The sequence below is a fragment of the Eumetopias jubatus genome, unplaced genomic scaffold, assembly GCF_037043125.1.
Source record: "Eumetopias jubatus isolate StellerSeaLion01/CBP00866 unplaced genomic scaffold, mEumJub1_p1.0 scaffold_8, whole genome shotgun sequence".
Classification (NCBI taxonomy): domain Eukaryota; kingdom Metazoa; phylum Chordata; class Mammalia; order Carnivora; family Otariidae; genus Eumetopias; species Eumetopias jubatus.
The window spans coordinates 103147006-103168959 of record NW_028274814.1 but is presented as its reverse complement, the minus strand read 5'-3'; positions in this window follow the sequence as shown (position 1 = coordinate 103168959).

Below are 21954 nucleotides of genomic sequence, written 5' to 3'. Positions count from 1 at the left end.
AATTCTGAGGGACCATCAGAAGACAGTAAAAGCAATATGGACACAAAGGTAGGTGGAAAGAACACAGTTATACCACTAATTATGGTTAAAATATCTTATCTTTCCAAACTTTACCAAAAAATATATCCACTCCTAGCCTCCCTCCCCCATGACCTCAGAAGGGTCTGTGTACATGAGGGGCCCTGAAAATTGAGGTCTCAAGGAAAAACACAGATGGTACTTTTTTAGGTTTTATATTATTGATTATGACAGGAACATATATCTAAACAATATGCATTAAACTCATTTCTAATTTATTAACTTAACGTACCACGGTTTTTGTTTGTTCATTTATTTCAGTTCTTTATATAATGGGACATAACTCCAGTCTGTAACCTACTGTTAGGCTTAGGTTTTAGTTTCAGTTAAAAGTTTATTTTTACTAAAACATCATCACCTACTGGCCTCATTTTGGTAGAAATAATAGTATATTAAATTTTATTCAGATAGAAAGCTTAGTATCTTTGACTCAACTTTTCTATAAAATCCTCTTACAGCCTGTATTTCATGAGTGTCTAAGTTTTCAGGCTTTTTGTTTTTTGAGTATTCAGTGATGTTGGTATTTATATTTTCCTTCTCTTTAACACAGATGGAAAGAAATATGCCTAGATAAGCTGGCTTTGGAAATTATGCTTAGTATTGAAATAAAATCTTGCACACTTTAAAAAAAGTTTAATGTATAAATATGTACATTATTATATTCAGAAATAATATTAGTCTAGATGCTCAATAACTTTACTGTCAGTGTTTATATATTCTGATAAATCAGCCAATAGAAAGCCCTCTCCCCCAAATAAGACAAGAATTATTAGATTTGAAAAGGTCATTTTTATTCACTATTAATTACTCTTGCTTTTGATGTTGCAATTGCCAGTAAATCTGGAATTGTTTTTGTGTGTATGCTCATGCTCAAGGTCTTTATATTGGTTGCAATAATGGCAGTCATCCATTTGTCTGCACAATCCTCTACGTCTTGGTAAACACCTGCTGGCAAAGGCCATCAGCAGATCAATGTAGTTGGGCAATTTAGTTACTAGTAAGCACAAATCATAATGAGAACATCATAATACTTATACATGCTAGTTTTTAATTTTAGAATTTATGTTTGTCTCTATTTTCTCTATCAAAGTAATCCTTCTCAAACTAGAATTCATATTTAGTTATCTCAAAAATATTGTGGAATTCTCAAAAATAACTCTCCCCCCTCATCGTAATTTAAGTGTGTATGCAGGGAAGTAGGGAAAGGGGATGTAAACCAGTTATTTGGGGTTCAATGCTGGTGATTTTTTTTTTGGATTGTTAAACTATTTTCCCTATTTTTATATTGAACAGTTTAAAAACTTTTTTAACATTTTTAATAGCAGTTACTGCTCTGCTGGTTGTGTGACTAAGCTAATTTCTGAGAACTTTTATTTGTAGAATTCAAAATATAATTTGACAAATAATAAAATTATTATTTCTAAAGTTAATGATAGGCTCTAGGTAGGTTGTTTTTATGTTAAAAACACAAAAAGATGGTGTTTTCCATTTTAGCAACTCTAAGAAGTTAAGGAATCCATCTGGTTTTTATCAAACCATGCAAAGTACTGTTGCATTTAAAAGCATAGTTCAAGCTTGGTGAGGATTCACCAGCCCAAGTTCAGGTAGATCATAGAAGGTATGGAAAGAAACCAGACAAGCCTGGACCCTAGATTTATAAGCACTAAGACTTAAATAACATACACTGAGAGGAACAGAAAGGATAATTGGTAATATATACAATTATGATATAGCTATTAATTTATTCATAGTTTTCTTAGATTTATTATCTCTCGAATATTTGTCATATATAAGAGAATTTATTTGAATAATTCTCAACGCTTAAGTTTAACAGCACTGGCTTTGTGAATCTAGGAAGACACCCAAGAGATGAGACGTATTACATTTTGAGGTCTGTTTATTTTGGTACCCACTACTTAGCTTCTAAAGACAGAAAAGACTGCTTAACAAATATCAGTAAAGCAGTGATTTGTGACCTGCCTCTTGAGCACAGGTTTCTAGGGACATTTCTGACCAAGCTTCCTTTTATCCTACATGTTCTGAGTACCTTTAAGTTTGACACCTTAAAAAGCTGCTAAAATGTCTTCTTCCATATATAAGTAAATACCACCCAACTGTCATTTCATGGTAGATACTTTAAAATTCAGTAACATACAGAATTTCTGCTATCTTGACAAATTTGTTTCAGATATATTTCCCTTTAATCAACAGGTATTAGAAACTATTCAGTCTTTAAATTTCTTTTATAAAATGCAATCTTAGCTGGGTATGGAGACAAAGTGTTGAGTTTTATGCCCAGCCCAGCCATTTACTAGCTTCCTATTCTTGACCAAGTCTATAAGGAAAAGACAGTGTAAAATAGGGACTATCTACATTTCCAAAATCTATTAGTAGTCATGTTAGTAGCATGATTACTTTTGCATGGTTTTTATTTAGAAACACTCTAGCTGAGGTTTTTCAGCTAAGTATTGAAGGTACAGCAATATTTACATCAATGGAAAGAAAAGAGTTGAACTCTGGCTAGGACATTGGAGGCCCAGGAAATTCAAGTAGAGTAGGGAGTGAAGATCAACAATATGATGTAAGGAAAAGATCAAGAAAGATTATCTCGGAAAAGGGGGTCAATTTTGGAAAGAGTAAATTGGAGAATGAAAGATTGATTGCAACTGACAGAAACTGTAAAGCTCTGAAGAAAATATATTTAAGAAAAGTGAAATATAAACATTCAGTCTAGGTCAGTACAATGTGCTAATGAAGAACTGTACTTAGTGTTTTTGTGAAATGGAGCACAGTGTGTTTCTTAATGATATGCTGACGGCTGTTGTTAAGAGTTATTTTACAAAAAAATTCTTGAAGATTATTTAAGGTTTTCAAAACTAAATGTTTTTAAATCTAAAGATTAGTCATTTTTTTAAAAGATTTTATTTATTTGACAGAGACAGCACAAGCAGAGGGAGAGAGAGGGAGAAGCGGGCTCCCTGCTGAGCAAGGAGCCCGATGTGGGACTTGATCCCAGGACCCTGGGACCATGACCCGGGCCGAAGGCAGCCGCTTAACTGACTGAGCCACCCAGGGGTCCCTAAAGAAGATTAGTTAAAAGATAATCTGCCATGCATCATTTTACTAGTCAACATTATAAGCCATGGTAATTATTAATATCTCATGTGTTCAGTAACTTCTTAAAAAAGATTTCTTTATTTGAGAGAGAAGGAGAGCATGCATGCACATGTGGGGAGAGAGGCAGAGGAAGAGGGAGAGGGACAGAAGACCCCTGCTGAGTGTGGAGCCTGGCGGGGCTCCATCTCATGACCCTGAGATTATGACCTAAGCCAAAACCAAGAGTCTGGTTGCTTAACCAACTGAGCCACCCAGGTGCCCCTCAATAACATTTTTTAAAAATAATTCAGTATTATTCAAGACATAGCCTCTTTGTTATCTTCCCAAACACTATAATCAGTAAGGCCTTACTCATGCTCTTTTCCCCACAGATGGAAGTCCCATGAAACTTTACTACATAACTTATTGCTAAACCAGATCATATCTCAGTCCCTCCCTCCAATTTGTCACTAAGTGATTTTTCTGTTCTTACCTATCATATTGTATACCACTTCACCCTTATTTTTATATTGCCCTTTACTATGTCAATTTCACGTATATTGCAAGCTCCTCAAACAGAAAAGTATGTTTTACCTATTTTTGCCTCTCTAGTGGGTAAATCATAATCTCTTTAGAGTCTTCATCCTTTGACAGTCTGATGGAAGCTATGAGCTCAATCTCCTAGAAAACTGCTTATGCAAACATACACACCACTTTTTATATAGAATTCTGAATATTCCAAAACGCTTGAGGCAACACGGATGCCCAAATAAGATATCCTGAATTAGTGTTGAGCAAACATCCCTGGATAAAGTAAGAATTCAATACATGCTTGTCAATGGATTAGCTATAGGTACTCAAATCATTTTTGATCGGGTTAAGAAAATTAACTGAACTAGGAACCCTGGGAGAAATGGGGCAGAAAATTAGTAATAGTCCAGGGACGGGAATGAGTAGGGGGAGTAGGGGATTTAGGAGAAATGAAAAGCTTTGGCCTTAGGTATTAACCTAGCTATAGCTGCTGTTTTCTAGTAAAAATTTACTACCAAGTACACATTCCTTATAGAGAAACAGGTAGTAAATCTGTGTATGTGGGAAAACTTCAAATATAAGAAGTCTTAAAGAACCTTGTGCTCTAAAGTAAAAATAGAAGTGACAGTGAGCAGGAGGAAGGAGGATATGCTGAGATGCAAATCACACCCTTGGTTTCCTGATGAAGCATGACTCAGAAGCTACCAAAGATATTAACCAATCACCAGGCAGAGGTAGGCTGAACCATATAGAGTTCAGAAGGTAGCCAGAAGTGATCTCTGAAGCATGTCAGAAAGTGAACAACTCCAACAAATTAGTAAGAATAATAATAGTCATTATAGATAAAATTAGCATTCATTGAACATTTGTCTGTGTCAAGCACCATCTAATCACTTTGCATGCATTATTTCTCAGTAGGTTGAATATATTTTATTATCGTAGCAGCTTGAATATGTTTCATTAAAGCTTAAAAATGAAAATGGGTCTATCCATCTAACTAGGGCATTATACACAATGGTATTAAGAAAATGGAAGTAAAATGGGAAATGAGTTGAAATAGTAATTTACTTAAACCTACATTACATAGCTGTGTAGTCTTCTACATACAAGGGCAATACTTAATCTTTCCAAATCACACACAAAAAATTTAAAGTATTTTTAAAAAATGATTTAAAGGGTGGCTCAGTCAGTTAAGCTAAGCGTATGCCTTTGGCTCTGGTCATGATCTCAGGGTCTTGGGATGGTGCCCCACATTGGGCTCCCTGCTCAGCAGGGAGTTTGCTTCTCCCTCTGCCTCTCTCCCCTCCCCTGGCTTGTGCGCGTGTGCTCTCTCTCTCTCTTGCTCACACTCCCTCTCTCAAATAAATAAAATCTTTTTTAAAAAGTATTTTTGTGTCTGAGGTTCTACCAATTTTTATTTTTTATTACTAGTACTGTTACTAATTTATATCTCACTTTTCTCATGTAATAAGTTTGCTTACTAATTATAATCTCAACATAACTTAGTTTAAATTTAAATTTAAATTTAAACTGTAAAGCCCTGAATTTAAATTTAAATTATAAAACTTGAGAATTTCTCTTTAGAAATAAAGCTTAGGGGGCACCTGGGTGGCTCAGTCGTTGAGCGTCTGCCTTTGGCTCAGGTCATGCTCCCAGGGTCCTGTGATCGATCCCTGCATGGGACTCTGTGCTCTGCGGGAAGTCTGCTTCTCCCTCTCCCACTCCCCCTGCTGTGTTCCCTCTCTCGCTGTGTCTTTCTCTGTTAAATAAATAAATAAATCTAAAAAAAAAAAAGAGGAAATAAAACTTAGTTTATTTCCATCTAGAAAAGGTAAGACTTTTTTTCTGTGAGCCAAAATTACATTTGAGAAACATAATCGGTCTTCTCAAACAAGCAGTAATAACATATTTCTCCCAGTAAAAGGATATGTATTACCATCGTAGGAGGAATGCACATACCTCATTCAATCAGTAAGTATTCAATATCAGCTATGTATAAGATATTGTTTGGGATGTAAAGACAATTAAGACATTCTCCCTATTCTCAAGAAGCTCATGTTGTAATAGAAACAGTAAACAATGTATACAAACAACCATATTATTAGGTAGAAAGTTTAAGTATTGTAGGAGGTTATTATCTTGATTTTACAAACTGACATTCTATCTTCCTGACTTGTGATGCTCCCAGATCACATGACTAAATAGCACTTACAGGTCATGAAACCTTATTAAATGACTTAACCTTAAATACCTCATATCTATTTATACAATATGTTTTTTATTTATCCATTCTTTTTCGCTTTACCAATATATAATACACTGTCTTATACTTTCATGGAAAGCATTTTTGTTTTTGGTCTTTCTTAGCTCTTTAACTATATTATCCTCTCCTTGAAAAAACAAAGCTTTTAGAAAAAAAATCTGGAATATGTGGCTGAGTGCTCATCTCATAGTAAGCAACAGTAAAATGTTTGCTGCGTGGGTACCTAAAACATCAGGAGTACATACTGACTGAAATATAGATAATCACATTTGTAAGCATTATAAATATCTTCTAACTGCTAATTTGTTGATATGCATTTAACTATAAGCAACATTTAGGTGATGGTTAATTTTAGAGAATAATATCAAATGTCTGACAATTTTCAAAATCAGCCTTCAGCCGAGTATCATTTAAATGTTGACACTGATGTATTTTTGTTTAAATGAAATTAAATGTAAAATATTGAAAAGCAAAAGCATTTTGTCTAAAAACAATTTTCTTGAAAATCAATGCCAATCCAGGTATTTTATGGAGGATGGCTTTTAGAACCAATTGCACTCACTTTATATTCATGAACCCTTAATGTTTCTCTTCCTCTGATTTAGAGAGTACATTAGTAAGTCTTTTAAGCCTAGGGATTTTTTTTTTTCCTCTGCCACTTTCCCAGATGCCTTAAAGTTAACCCAACTTTTATCTACTTGCCCCAAGACAATGAATTAGATGGCACGGTAGCTGGGAAATGCATGTATAAAATGCTAAAAAAATAAATAAATAAAATCAGTGTTATGATATAAGCTCTAGCTTACATGATGGAAATTAAACTCATTTTTATTATTTTTTTAAAGACAGATTTATTTATTCATTACTTTAGAAGTGGGGAGGGGAAGAGGGAAGGAGAGCTAGAGCACAAATGGTTGGAGGGGTGGAGGGAGAGGGAGAGGGAGACTCTCAAGCAGACTCCCCCCTGAGCACAGAGCCTGATGTGGGACTGGATCCCATGACCCTGAGATCATGACCTGAGCTAAAACCCAGAATTAGATGCTCAACCAAGCATCTAATGAGTCATACAGGCACCCTTAAACTCATTTTTAAATAAGCATTCTACAGTAACGTATTTCTGAACTTTCTACTGCTCTCAATATATATAGAGGCCATAAAATCTAGGAAACATAGAAGGCATAGGGCAATTTTGTTTCAAACATAAACCTACAAAAAGCTACTTTTCTCTGTTTCCACTCTTGCCCCATTCAGTCAATCCAGCAAAATCATTTTATGCAAAAATGATCCCTGAAAAAAAAAAAAAACCAAAAACCTCAGTTGGAACATTTTACCCTTCTGTTCAAAACATTCCAGTAGCTTCCCATCTCATTCAGAATGAAAACCAAAGTCAACCCAGTGCCCTGTACCATCTGGTCCCATGTTACCTCACTGCAATAAATTTTTGCTTTCTTCATTACTTTAACCAGAGCACAATGGCCTCTGCTCTACTCAAATCACCACGCATCTCTTACCAAAGTTCAATTTCTCACTTCCTTCCGAGCTTTGTTCAAAGGTGGTCTTCACCTACCACCCGATTCTGATAAATGCATTGATGATAAAAACTCTCAACAAAATAGGTTTAGAGGGAGCATACCTCAACATAGTAAAAGCCATAAATGAAAAGCCCACAGCTTTTTCAATGGAAAACTGAGAGCTTTTCCTCTAAGGCCAAGAACAAGATAAGAATGTCTATTCTCACCACTTCTATTCAACATAGTACTGGAAAACCTAGCCATAGCAATCAGATAAGAAAAAGAAATAAAAGGCATCCAAATTGGTAAGGAATAATTAAGACTTTCACTATTTACAGATGACATAATATTATATATAGAAACCCTAAAGCCTCCACCAAAAAAACCTGATAAATGGATTCAGTAAAATTTCAGGATACAAAATTAATTTACAGAAATCTGTTGTATTCTATACACTAATGATGACTTAGCAGAAAGAAAACAAATTTACAATTGTACCCCCAAAATAAAATACCTAGGAATAAACTTAACCAAGGAGGTGAAAGACCTATACTCTGAAAACTCTGATGACAGAAATTGAAGATGATTCAAATAAATGGAAAGAGATTTCATGCTCATGGATTGAAAGAACCAATACTATTAAAATGTCCATATGACTCAAAGGAATCCATAGATTTAATGCAATCCCTATCAAAATACCAGAACTAGAAGAAATAATACTAACATTTGTATGGAACCACAGAAGACCCCAAACAACTAAACCAGTCTTGAGAAAGAAGAACAAAGCTGGAGGTATCACAATCCCAGATTTCAAGACATACTACAAAGCTGTAGTAATCAAAACCATATAATACTGGCACAAAAACAGAAACATAGACGAATGGAACAGAATAGAGACCCCAGAAATAAACCCACACTTATATGGTCAATCTATGACATAGGCAGCAAGAACATACAATGGGGGAAAGAGAGTCTTGTCAACAAACGGTGTTGGACAAACTGGATAACTATGTGCAAGAGAATGAAACTGGACTTTCTTACACCATACACAAAAATAAACTCAAAATGGATTAAAGACCTAACTGTGAGACATGAAACCATAGTACTCCTAGAAGAAAACATAGGCAGTTTTCTCTCTGATATTGGCCATAGAAACATTTTTCTAGATACATCTCCTCAGGTAAAGGAAGCAAAAGCAAAAATAAACTATTGGGACCACAGCAGAATAAAAAGCCTTTGCACAGCAAAGGAAACTGTCAGCAAGTTGACAAAGTAACTTACTGAATAGAAGAACATATTTGCAAATGATATATCCAATAAAAGATTAATATCTAAAATATATGAAAAAAAACTTACACATCACCAAAAAAAATCCCAAATAATCTGATTAAAAATGGACAGAAGACCTGAATAGACATTTTTCCAGAGAGGACGTACAAATGGCCAACAGATGCATGAAAAGATGTTCAACATCACTCATCATCAGAGAAATGCAATCAAAACCACAATGAGATATCATCTTACACCTGTCAGGATGCTTAGACTCAAAAAGTCAAAAAATAAGTTTTGGTAAGGCTATGGATAAAAGAGAACCCTTTGCACTGTTGGTGGGAATGCAAATTGGTGTGGCCATAGTGGCAAAGAGTATGGAGTTCCCTCAAAAAATAAAAATAGAATTACTGTATCATCCAGTAATTCCACTACTGAGTATTTACCCAAGGAAAATGAAAACACTAATTCAAAGAGATATATGTATCCCTGTGTTTATTGCAGCAGTATTTACAAAAACCAAGATATGGAAGCGACCCAAGTGTCTCTCAATAGATGAATGGATAATGAAGATGTGTGCATACACACACACATACACACACACACACACAAATGGGATATTACTCAGCCATAAAAAAAGAATGATGGACAATATGGATGGACCTAGAGGGTATAATGCTAAGTAAAATAAGTCAGATAGAAAATACCCTAAGATTTCACTCATATGTGGAATTTAAGAAACAAAACAAATGAAGTAACCACAAAAAAAAATACAAACAAATGACTCTTAAATACAGAGAAAACCTGGTAGTTGCTAGAGGGGAGGTGGGTGGTGGTGGGGGGGGACTGTGTGAAATAATGGGAATTAAGATTACACTTCTTGTGTTAAGCACTGATATGTGTATAGAATTGTTGAATCATTATATTGTATACCTAAAACTAATATAACACGTATACTAATTATAATTCAATTTTTAAAAAGCTAATTGCATCAACAAATGACTCCATACATAATGAATCCTTAAAAATGATCTATTCTGAAATAATTGTATGCTGCTACAGATTAAGATAGCTTTAACATGTAAGAAAAGAATTGTAATTGAAATAAATTTCAACTTTATATTGCAAAAAGGATACTTTTTTTCAGTACAAAAAGAAATAATAATAAAATGCATTCTATCTTCATCCCCCAACACTGGCACTCTCTACTTTCTTTCCTTGTTTTGTTATTGTTCTTGTTGCTTGTTTTTACTTCTTTGATGGCTCTTAGCTACATAAAACATACCACCTTCCCTCCATCCTACCTCATTCCCTCCCTCCCCCCCTCTCTTTTTTTCTTTCTTTTTTCCACTTGTTTTCTGCCCCCAATAAAAGCTCTTTGAGGGCTGCTAAGTTGCTGATACTGAGTATTTTTAAATTAATGCTCAGTTTTCTGAATTAATGAAAGAATAAATGATCTAGATCCTATTAACTCTAAAGCCAAAGCCTCCTCATTGAATTCCAGCTGTAACACTTGCCAGTGGGTATGATGTAAGTAATAGCATCATTTCTGTGACCTCAATTTTCTCATTTCCAAAATTATCCTAACTGGGGCAACTGGATGGCTCAGTTGGTTAGGCGGCTGCCTTTGGCTCAGATCATGATCCCAGGGTCCTGGGATCGAGCCCCAAACTGAGCCCCACACTGGGCTCCCTGCTCAGCGGAGAGCCTGCTTCTCCCTCTCCTGCTCCATCTGCTTGTGCCCGTGCATGTGCTCTCTGTCAAATAAATAAATAAAAATCTTAAAAAAAATGAGAATAGTACAAACCTCACAATAGGGTTGAAATAGGATTAAATGAGTAACGCACAAAAATTCTTAGAATGGTACATGGCATGTAAAGCTCTCTACATGTAAACTATTACTATTAAATTTAATGAATTTTATAAAGACCCTTAAACACTTCATGTTCCTTCAGATATCTTCCATGTTGTTTTTTATTGTCTTAAAATATTTGTCATATAGCTAAAATGTGCAAGATAATTCTTAAAAAATTTATATTCTGAAATTCTTTAAAATCCTTGATTAGCATATTGCAGCCCCCACCCAAAGATATATTAAATGTGATTATAAAATTTTTATTTATAGTAGTGTCTGAACATATAAAGGAACTCAAACATTAAAAATACTATAGAAGACTATGATCTCTAACAATAATAATTGATGGAAATATCAATTTTAAACAAGATGTTATAATATCTGTCACCCAAGAATACTTTGCAATATGATAAAAGTGGAACTTTAAAAAAATCTTTAAATATAATTAGATCTATAAAATCATTTAATATATCTTATGTATATTGACACAATCATTACAAATTATACCAGAAAATACTTAAAATTATAAAACTGAATTAAAGTAAACCAAATCACTTGCATTTAACATATTTTATAGAATTATTTCATGTTACATTAACCAAAAATAATTTATATAACTCTAATATTAAAAATATATACATTTCAAAATCATTATAGTTTGTATGAAATAAAGTATCCAAAATAAAATCATCTAATAACTTAAAATCTGCATTACACACATTGTATATAATGGAATACTGATTTTAAATATAATATATATTTGCATATTAGTAGATATAAGAAGCTCTTAATAGTGCTTACATCTGAAAAGTAACAAGGGATCTGAAAGAAGAACTATTTTTCAATTTACACATTTTTGGATTATTTGAATATTTTAAATATTTCATAAATACATTTTCATTTAAAAAGTTAAAATATTTCTTTAAAAGCATTGCTCTTTATTAGCAAAAAACCATACTTTTAAAAAAAGTTTCCAATATAAAGAATTAAACATATATTGAAAATCTATATAGAATGAATAGCTTTGTTTCTCAGTAATAGAACTCTTTGTGTTTTGAAGGTGATACAGATTTATGATATAACTGAGAAAATGATTAAAAACAGAGTAGTAAGAAAAGATGAAGAGGAGGGAGGGAAAAGGTAAAGCAAAGAATGATTATCTATTTGAAAGACAGCATTAACCCAAATAATCTGAAATAGTGGTCCCATTAAAGTAGAATTGAAATATATCCTTCAACATGTTTATACTCTTAATTATCACAAAATGAACACTTAAATCAACACACATTCATTTGGAATTTAATAGTGAGCTCTGCGGACAACTTATTTGGGGAAGTAAAGACTGCTAAACATAAAGTCGTCATCTTTTGCCTTGTATAAAAATGAGCGTCAACTATAACTAATTCCACTTCATGAAGATTCTTATTACCAAGATCACACATTTAGATACTATATTAGTTTGAAGAAAAATAGGAATGAGTGAGAAACAAATGAAAATAAAATCAAGGATGATTCATCCAGTAATATCCATCAAAGATTTTTAAGTGCTTACTTAAGTAAGTGCTAAGGACTACTAGGTAGGTCAACAATGAGGATATAATTGGAAACAACATAAAAATGGTTCCTTCACTCATAGAGCACTCAAGTTCAATCTGAGTTTCTGCACTGTGATAGTAAACATTAATTCTTCATTGCTATAATTTTGTAACTTAATGCATTATTGTTGGAAAAGAAGTATAGAAATGAAAACATATCTCACAGATTTTTTTGACACAATTATTCTCAAATGAGTAATCAGTAATCAAAGAATTTTAAAGATCATATCAGCCTGTACTTGTTATAGTCTCACTATTTTATCTTTAGATAGAAGATTTATTTTTCACTGCATTTTTTTCAGATATTTTCTGGAAATGTGTTTTCACACCCAGAGAATGTTATATCACAGAGCATTCCCATTAAAAAGAAAAGAAACAAACAAGAAAAAAAAATCTGTGATGTCATGATTTTGAGAAAATACATTATCAAAATAATTGGGAAAAAAAAATCCCAAGATTAAAATTTCAGTGCTATAAATTTAAAGCACCTCTTTACTACATTCCACTTAAGATTTCCTTTACTTAAATTTAGTCTCATGAGTACCCTCAACTATAAGATATGAATTTATGAATACATTTCTTTTTTAAAATTTTTTAAAATTTATTTGAGAGAGAGTGAGAGAGAGCATGAGCAGGGAGGAGAAGGAGAAGCAGGGTCACTGTGAGCAGGGAGCCCAATGCAGGGCTCTATCCCAGGACCCTGGGATCATGAACTGAGCTGAAGATAGACCCTTAACCTGAGCCACCCAGCCGCTCCTAAATACATTTCTTCTTTAAAAGCAGTTAAGTATTCAAAAATTTCAAACTTAAACTCTACTTAGAGTTTCCCCAAATGTAAAAAAATTTTAAAAAAGTTTCAATTACTGTTCAAATCCCTCTCTACAACAGTTGGCCAATTTTTGAGAGTTCTGCGGTTTTTAAAAGTGACAAATTCATTCTCTTATAATATGGAAAAGCTGAACATTTGCTCTCAAACATAAATAATAAAAATTTATTCCTAAAATTTTTTATGTAATAAAGCCATATTACATTTTTGAATTTACAGTGTTATTGTCTGCCCATAGCAGATACATCCCACAGTACTTGAAGCATAGGGAGCAGCATGTGCTAGGATCCTGAAGCAGGAAGAATATTGGAATATTAAAAATCTGAAAGAAGACCAGAGTGACCAGAGCATGAAGATGAGAGAAATAATATGAGAAATTAGGCTGGGGAGTAGCAGCACCCAGATAATGCATTGATTTGAAAGTCAAGTTAACAGTAGAATTAAGAAGGCCAGTTTGATTTGATTATGGTGTAGCAATGGAGGTGGAGAATAATAAATAAATTTAAAAGATATTTGTGAGCCAAAAATGATCAAGAAGGCTAAGGATGAGAGACCTATGAAAGCAAGTTTCTAAATAACACAACTAGTTGGATGGTAGAATCATTCATTAGGATCAAAGATATTGGGGAAGGACTAGATTTGTTGGTCAAATGAATGAGTTCAGGTTCGGATGTGATGGATGTGAGGAGTCTTTAACATATCCAAACAGATCTATTAAATCGGCAGTTGTTTTCATGTCAGGACTCCTAGTAAGTCAGAAGTGATTTAGTTTACACTCCAAATTTGCCAGGAGTGCTAGCATTTTTCTTTTTTAAGATTTTATATTTAAGTCATCTCTACACCCAGTATGGACCTGGAGACCAAGAGTCACATGCTCTACTGACTGAGCCAGTCACAAGCCCCAGGAATGCTGGCATTCTTAATCTAATACATACCCATTGTTTGAGATTCAGGTCAAGAAAAGAGAAGCTTTCATTAAAGAATGAACTAAGCATCCCTCATAATAATACAAAAGTCCCTCAGAGTGCAGATCATGCATCTCCTCCTCTATGAAGCCATCGCTTTCTCAACTAATTCATCATTCATTCTTACATGGTTTCATAAAGCTTTGACTCTCCAGCTGCAACTTAGAGAAGAAGCTTTAAGAACTTGACAAAATCCTCTCCTTCCAAGACCTGGGCTATGTTATACATTCTGCACCCTGGTAGTTGTTGGACATGGAGACTGGGTCTGACTAATCATCTCTGACCAGAAATTATTCATGCCTTTTATAGGGTCAAAGTAGTTAAATGCTGGTGAGAAAGCTTCCAGTGCTTTCCTCCCTACTGCAATGAATCCTTAAATATTATGTTGAGATGACAGTGTTATAAGTCACTGAGGCCCTCATCAGTCTGGGTCCTTGAATGACTATGTAGATCTGAGAAACACTCCCCCTCACCCCACCACTGGACACAGGCAAGTGCACCCACACACGCGTGCACACACACGCAATGATCCACAATGGTTAAGTAGTAGAAGCAAGAAATAAGGCTTAGGTGTTAAGCCACTGAGGTCTTCCTATTGTTCTTTACCAAAGCAAATCCTACCCTAGCCTGACTATTTACAGTACACATCTAGGTATTTTATCTCTCAAATGAAATATACTTCATTCTTCTATAAGTGGTTGATGATGTTTGGGAGTTTGTGCTCTTTAAATATTTTCAAGCAATGAATGAAATGACTGAAAGATTGAGGACATAATCTCCAATCTTATGTACCATTATGAGAAAATTCACACAGACAGTAGGAAAACCAAAGGAATAATGAAAGGTGTCAGAGAGATCATCTAGTAAAAATCACATCACTAATTTAGTGACAGATTGAGGGTTTTTATATTATTTGCTTGTTTTTAAATTTGAACACAAAATTCTAAATACCTATGCTCAGTCTTTATTGTCTATTAGTTCCATAAACTAGTTCTCTACTCACTACTTTAAGGGAAGAGCAATAATAATCTAAGCACATCTGTGTATCTTTCTCTACTCTACAAGAAAATTTACCCATAACCAAAAAAGGAGCACAACACATTGACACATCCCGATGTTTATAGCAACATATCAACAATAGTCAAATTATGGAGAGTCCAAATGTCCACTGACTGATGAATGGATAAAGAAGATGTGGTGTATGTATCACAATGGAATATTATTCAGCCATAAAAAATGAATCAAATCTTGCCATTTGCAACAATGTGGATGGAGCGAGAGTAATATGCTAGGTGAAATAAGTCAATCAAAGAAAGACAAATACCATATGATTTCACTCATATGTGGAATTTAAGAAACAGAACAATCATAGGGAGAAAAAAGAGGAAAACCGAGAAACAGACTATAGAAAAAACTGATGGTTACCAGAGGGGAAGTGGGTGGGGGGAATGGGTGAAATAGTTGATGGGGATTAAAGAGTGCAGGAGTGATGAGCATTGGGTGATGTATGGAAGTGTTGAATCAGTAAATTGTACACCTGAAACTAATATTACACTGTGTGTTAACTGATTTAAATAAAAATTAATAAAATAAAATAACACAATAATCCACTGCAAATTTACACAAAATCACCCATATACGAATATAGCAAGAACATTATAATTTTGGTATGGAAATTCTATTACACTTCATGCATTTGCAGTATGACGATCCCTTATATTCAAAATAAGCCACTGTAAATTTCTGTATATCCATTGTACTTACATATGCTTAATGGAATTTTTAAATGCACTATAATTTTTTGAAAATTGGTAATACTTTTATAAGAAGTATTTTTAAAACTACAGATTGCTACCTGTAAGTAGGTTGTTAACTTACTTGGCCATGACCAGATTTATTTAATGAATTAGAAAAAAGGAAAATTGAAGAAGAATACTAGAACACAACACCATGAAAAATATTTCATTGAGAGACGCCTGGGTGGCTCAGTCATTAGCGTCTGCCTTCAGCTCAGGTCATAATCCCAGGGTCCTGGGATTGAGTACCACGGCGGGGTCCCTGCTCCACTGGAAGCCTGCTTCTCCCTCTCCCACTCCCCCTGCTTGTGTTCCTGCTCTTGCTATCTCTCTGTCAAATAAATAAATAAAATCTTTAAAAAAATATTTCATTGAACTTCTGTTCATATTGTGTGTGTGTGTCTGTGTATTAGGTATACATAATAGTTCTATAGAACACTCTTCCAACTGTCTCTCAGGCACTGGCAAGTCAGAGATGATAAAAAAATATCATTGCAAAATCCTGAAACACTTGCAGTTAGTGGCACAATCAGCAATATTTAAAAAAAATCCAAATATATGCAAGTATATATGTACCTATGTACTAAAACATAAGGTATGTAGGATACAAAAGAGCCTTGATTCCACAGATAAGGAAAACAAAGCATATCCCTTATTGACCAGAATATTGATCATAATACTTATCGTAATACTCTTGCTATATTCACACACAGGTGATTTTGTGCAATTTCAGCAAAGAAAACTCCATAGGTTATTCTCAGAGTATAATGTCCAGAGGAATCTTAAGGGAAAAAAGAAGACCATTTACGATTGACGCTTTAATTATTACTTCATTACTGCTGTGGTGTATTGAGTGGTACTGCAATCTCACAAAAGTTAATATACCTCTTTTAGCATCCAGTTTACTATCATAAAGTGACCTAGGTAGACTTGGGTTATTGAGTTCTTGAAATCAGGATATGAAACTAGATAAAGGAAAAATAATTTCCGGTTAATGCTCTGAGACCTGTGTTGTCTAAATGACAATCAACACAAAATGATTTGTTTCATTATGTTTCCAGTGTTTATTTACTTTTGTTTCAAAATCTAAATTAGAGTTTTGTAGGATATAATCGAATATATACTCAAAAGGAAATTACATTGAAAAAAATCACTACTGTAATAAAAAGCCAAATGTTCATGTAAATTCAGAGAAATAATAAAATTGGGGGTAGGCCATGTATGCAATTCCCTTAGAAATGGAGGGCAAAACAAGAAAGGTTATCAAGATTCAAGAGATGATATATAGAAAGTGTCTATGGAATACATGCCACAAAAGGAGTTACACTTCTAAAGATGAATATGGAGAATGAAAATACATACCTGTAAGACTCCTAAGAATGCATTTGAAAGTCAGGGTGGAAATAGTATGTATTCCATGATTGTAACCATTAAAAAAATGTAAGCCTCTGGGGCACCTGGGTGGCTCAGTCAGTTAAGAGTCTGCCTTTAGCTCAGGTCATGATCCCAGGGTCCTGCGATCAAGCCCCACATTGGGGTCCCTGCTCAGCAGGGAGCCTCCTTCTCCCTCTCCCTCTACTGCTCCCCCTGCTTGTACTCTCTTACTCTCTGTCAAATAAGTAAATAAAATCTTTTTTAAAAAATGTAAGCCTATGAACACAGACTGGAAATGTATTACACAGATAAGAGATACCACATATATTTAAATGATTTTGAGGTTATGTACGATCATACTGTTTTGAAAATTTCCTTAATCAGGTTTAAAGATTATTTTAATTAAAATATTAAATCATGGTTCTACTCATGAAACTAGTATCTTTACACTTCAGCTATATTTGCTTTCTCTGTCTTCCATGAGCAGGCCAAATTCATTCCCTCTACAGAGCTTCTGCACCCGGTTTCCTCTGCCCACAGTGCTCTTCCTGGAATTTTTACGTAGCTGGCCCCTTCTCCTTTTATGCCTCAACTTACATAGTTTTAGTTGACCAGAGTCCCCAATGTTGCCTTATTTATTCGTCTGTCTTATTTTATTATTTTATAGCATTTCTCACTTTTTGAAACCCTCTTAGTTGTGTTTTGCTGTTACTGATGTTGGTTTTCATTGTCTGGATCAATCCCTAGAATGCAAGCTGCCTTAAAAAGCACAGAGCTTGTCTGATGTATTTGCTTCTGGATTCCCAGCATCCAGAACAGTGCCTAGCATGTAATAAAAACAAGTTGGTACTTCCTGAAGAAACACACATTATTCCTAAATAACTCCTTTTCATTTCGGGGTACAGCAAGGAGAAAATGTATCCTAATTTTGTGCAAATGCATTCTGTTGTATCTGTAGCAATACGTAGGTGGTTAGGACAATAGGGTAGTTATAGATTTGAAGATCCCCCCCTCCCCCACATACACACACAACAAAAATTTGAAGTATTGACCTATGCAGAGCTGGCCCGGTACATATCTTCAGTTGGCTGTTCTGAGCTCTACTGAGCTCAGAATTTAAGAATCCTCAAGTTCTAGAAGTACCTGCTACTATATTAAAAAAGAGAAAGAAAGACAGTAAAGACTCCCAAAATTAGATGACACTCAACTTAGCCCTCAGCCTCTGATATTGTCTTTCCACACAGATTTAGTCATACCTGTTGTCAAATTATTGAGTATTTCCATATTTGTTGGTAAATGGTCATTGCTTCAAGCCTCTGAGTACCACTACTCTCCACAACCTCAACTACTATGGACCCTTTCCTTGAATTTCCTGGATCTTCCCATGACCCACCAACTGAGGGGTTAGTGGCTGGAACAACAGGGGCTCTCCAGGAGCCTGCTCCAGCATTAAGGCCAGCTGGCATCCTTTCTCAGGGTCAGTGCCTATACCTTATGAACTGGATGTTTGCTGCTTTTGCCTGCCCTAAATCTAGTCATTTTCCTTCTTGTAACAGCAAAACTCTTTCATTTAGTTAAGTAATGCTATGTCCAACTTTTATATCCAGGGATGGCACAATGCTCAGCTTAGATAAATATCCTATTTCATGGGTTCAGGGCAAGTGACCCAAGTTGTTCCCATCAAACTTATCCTGGAATTTTTTTGACAAAAAAGATGTTCTCTTTACATCAAAATTTCTTACATAACCCTATAGTCACTTGGTGCATTCCGACCACTGTAAACAAAGAGCCTGAGTCGAAATAAAGTGATGGCAGAGGAAAATAGATCCAAGATAAGAGGCGGGGAGGGAGTAGGGGATCATACAGTTTGATTTCCCATTTCCGTTTTTTTTAATTTATTTTTATTTATTTAAAAAAATTTTTTTTTTAGATTTTATTTATTTATTTGACAGAGAGAGAGAGACAGCAAGAGAGGGAACACAAGCCGAGGGAGAAGCAGGCTTCCTGCAGAGCAGGGAGCCCGATGCGGGACTCGATCCCAGGACTCCAGGATCATGACCTGAGCCAAAGGCAGTCGCTTAACCAACTGAGCCACCCAGGCGCCCTGATTTCCCATTTCCTGCCAAGACTAAATCCAAAATACTCTTGAACTTTGTGGTAACACGAGTTCTAAAATCCCTTTTCTTTCTTAAATCATTTTTAGTTAGGTGGACATTTTGCAAGTGAAATAGTTTCTAATAAAAATGGGTGACAAGGGTGGTCAGTCAGATCGGCACCCGCTAACAAAGTATAAGACAATTTGCAAACATTATTACATTTCTCTTCCTGGTGAAGCGAACCCTCTAGCAGTGAAATATTTTACTGAAGCTCACCATGACAGAGTAGGTATTTGTACCCAGGTCTATAAGACTCTTAAGTTTCATGCTTTTATCACATCACCATGATGGTCATATTGACTCAAACTATGAAGTGGATAAAGTTTGCCTGTGTCTCTTCAATCTTTTTTAGACACCTCTAATTCTTGGTCACCATTTGCTCCCCTTCTTCCGCTGAGGAGCTTAATGATAATATGATTGCTTATGGTTGAGTACTGGTTCTATAAATAGACTGCTTGGGTTTCAATCGATATCCTACTACGTAATAGTCATAGGACCCTGACAAGTTACTTTTCTCCCCACAATTTTCTCATCTGAAAAATTACAAATTAGTACCAACCTCTTAAGATTATTGGAAATATTAAATGGAGTGGAACATAGAAAGTACACAGAAAAGTGCCTGACATGCAGGAAGAACACAAGAATATGATTAGCTTGTGTTTGTCCAATAATCCCCATAAATACCTCTCCTATGCTCTAATTAATCTTGCATTCTTTCAATAGGCCTTTCCCAATTAAAACTCCTGTTTCCTTGTATCAGATAAGCTAGAGAGTCAATCAAGTTAGTCCACATCACAACGTGTATGGCTCTTGGCAATCACTCCCAACTGTGTTTATTTCTTCACACTAAGAATTGCCAACTGATGGGCTTCACATGAAGACTGAATAATAATTGGGCTTGGATATGTTCCTTGCTTAGCATTCTCTGTCTTGAAATAGAAGAGAAAAGCATCGATAGATTGAACAACTTCCATTAGTATTAGGTTCAGGAAGCAGTAACAAGTTGCGTGTGTGAGTGCAAATGAGGAACATAATGAGAGACAAAGATGGAGAACTTGGGGTAAAGCTACAATACTCATTATCTCAATCACATCTCTGTGCACTTAGGAGGTAGCCTAGGACCCTGTAGTTCACAAATAAGGAAACAAGTGTGATTACATTTCAAATTGCAGTGATATAGCAATGACTAAGGGCCAACCGAGCCTAGTGACTCAAGCTTAGTGACTTCTCTTACATTTTAGAAACTGTCCTTTGAATAATTTTAAAATACAAATACAATTTATTTCAAAGTTAGGGTCACAAGAATAATGACAGTATATTAAAATTTCCCTATCTTTTCTTTTTTTTAAACTTTATTTTATTATGTTATGTTAGTCACCCTACAGTACATGATTAGTTTTTGATATAGTGTTCCATGATTCATTGTTTGCATATTACACCCAGTGCTCCATGCAATATGTGCCCTCCTTAATACCCATTACCGGGCTAACCCATCCCGTCACCCCCCTCCCCTCTAAAACCCTTAGTTTGTTTCTTGGAGTCCATAGTCTCCCGTGGTTTGTCTTCTCTTCCGATTTCCCTGCTTAAATTTTTCCCTTCCTTCTCCTAATGTCCTCCATGCTATTTCTTATGTTCCACAAATAAGTGAAACCATATGATAATTGACTTTCTCTGCTTGACTTATTTCACTTAGCATAATCTCCTCCAGTCCCATCCATGTTGATGTAAAAGTTGGGTATTCACCCTTTCTGGTGGCTGAGTAGTATTCCACTGTATATATGGACCACAGATGTTTGTTTCTAATTTTGATAGGAAATAGCAAACTACTTCATATATAGTGAGAAAATGTGAAAACGTACTTTTTTTTCTTAATTAAATGCTGAGGCAGTATGATTCAGTAGGTGAAAATTATAAAAGGCTTCCTAAGTGTGTAACCTGCAAGCAGGTAACTTAATTCCTTAGTCTCCTTTATCACGTCTGTAAAATGGAGAATCTCTTCATCATCAAAATCAAGTAAAGCAATGCAATTCTTAAAAATACAGTGCTATATTAACTGTCATGAAAACAGTGATTTAATTGTTGTCATTAGAAGAACAAAGTAGGGGGGAAAAGTACCTAATAGGATATGCCATTTGTTGGGACTTTCAAACATTATTGTTCTATCTCTCTGTAATCAAATTTGGTCTAGAAATTACCAATAGGCTAGACTTTACCTGTAAGACCTTAAAAACATTCAAATCATGGCACATTCCATAAACAAATGAAGAGGCTGCTCCCTTATTTATATATACAGCTGTTTTGTGAAGCTAACCTAAAATGTATACAAATTAAGAAATAAATTTCTTGCTTGTTGACAAAAAAATAAATCCAGCTGGTAGAGATTAGTATGGGCCCTAGAGTACTAAGCTCCCAGTTCTATAGGAAAATAATTCATTAAGATAGAAAAAGGAAAGAAGGAAAAATAAGGAGAGGGTCGGAAGGGAAGAGGTGAAGAAGGAAGAAAATGTAAGGAAAGGCAAGGGCGTTACAAGATTACTCTTAGCCGGAGAGCTGAGCAAATCTCTTCCATGCCGGAAGGGAGTAGTAATATGCTTCAAGGCATACAAGTCCAAAGGTCCAGAAGTCAAGAGAAATAAAAC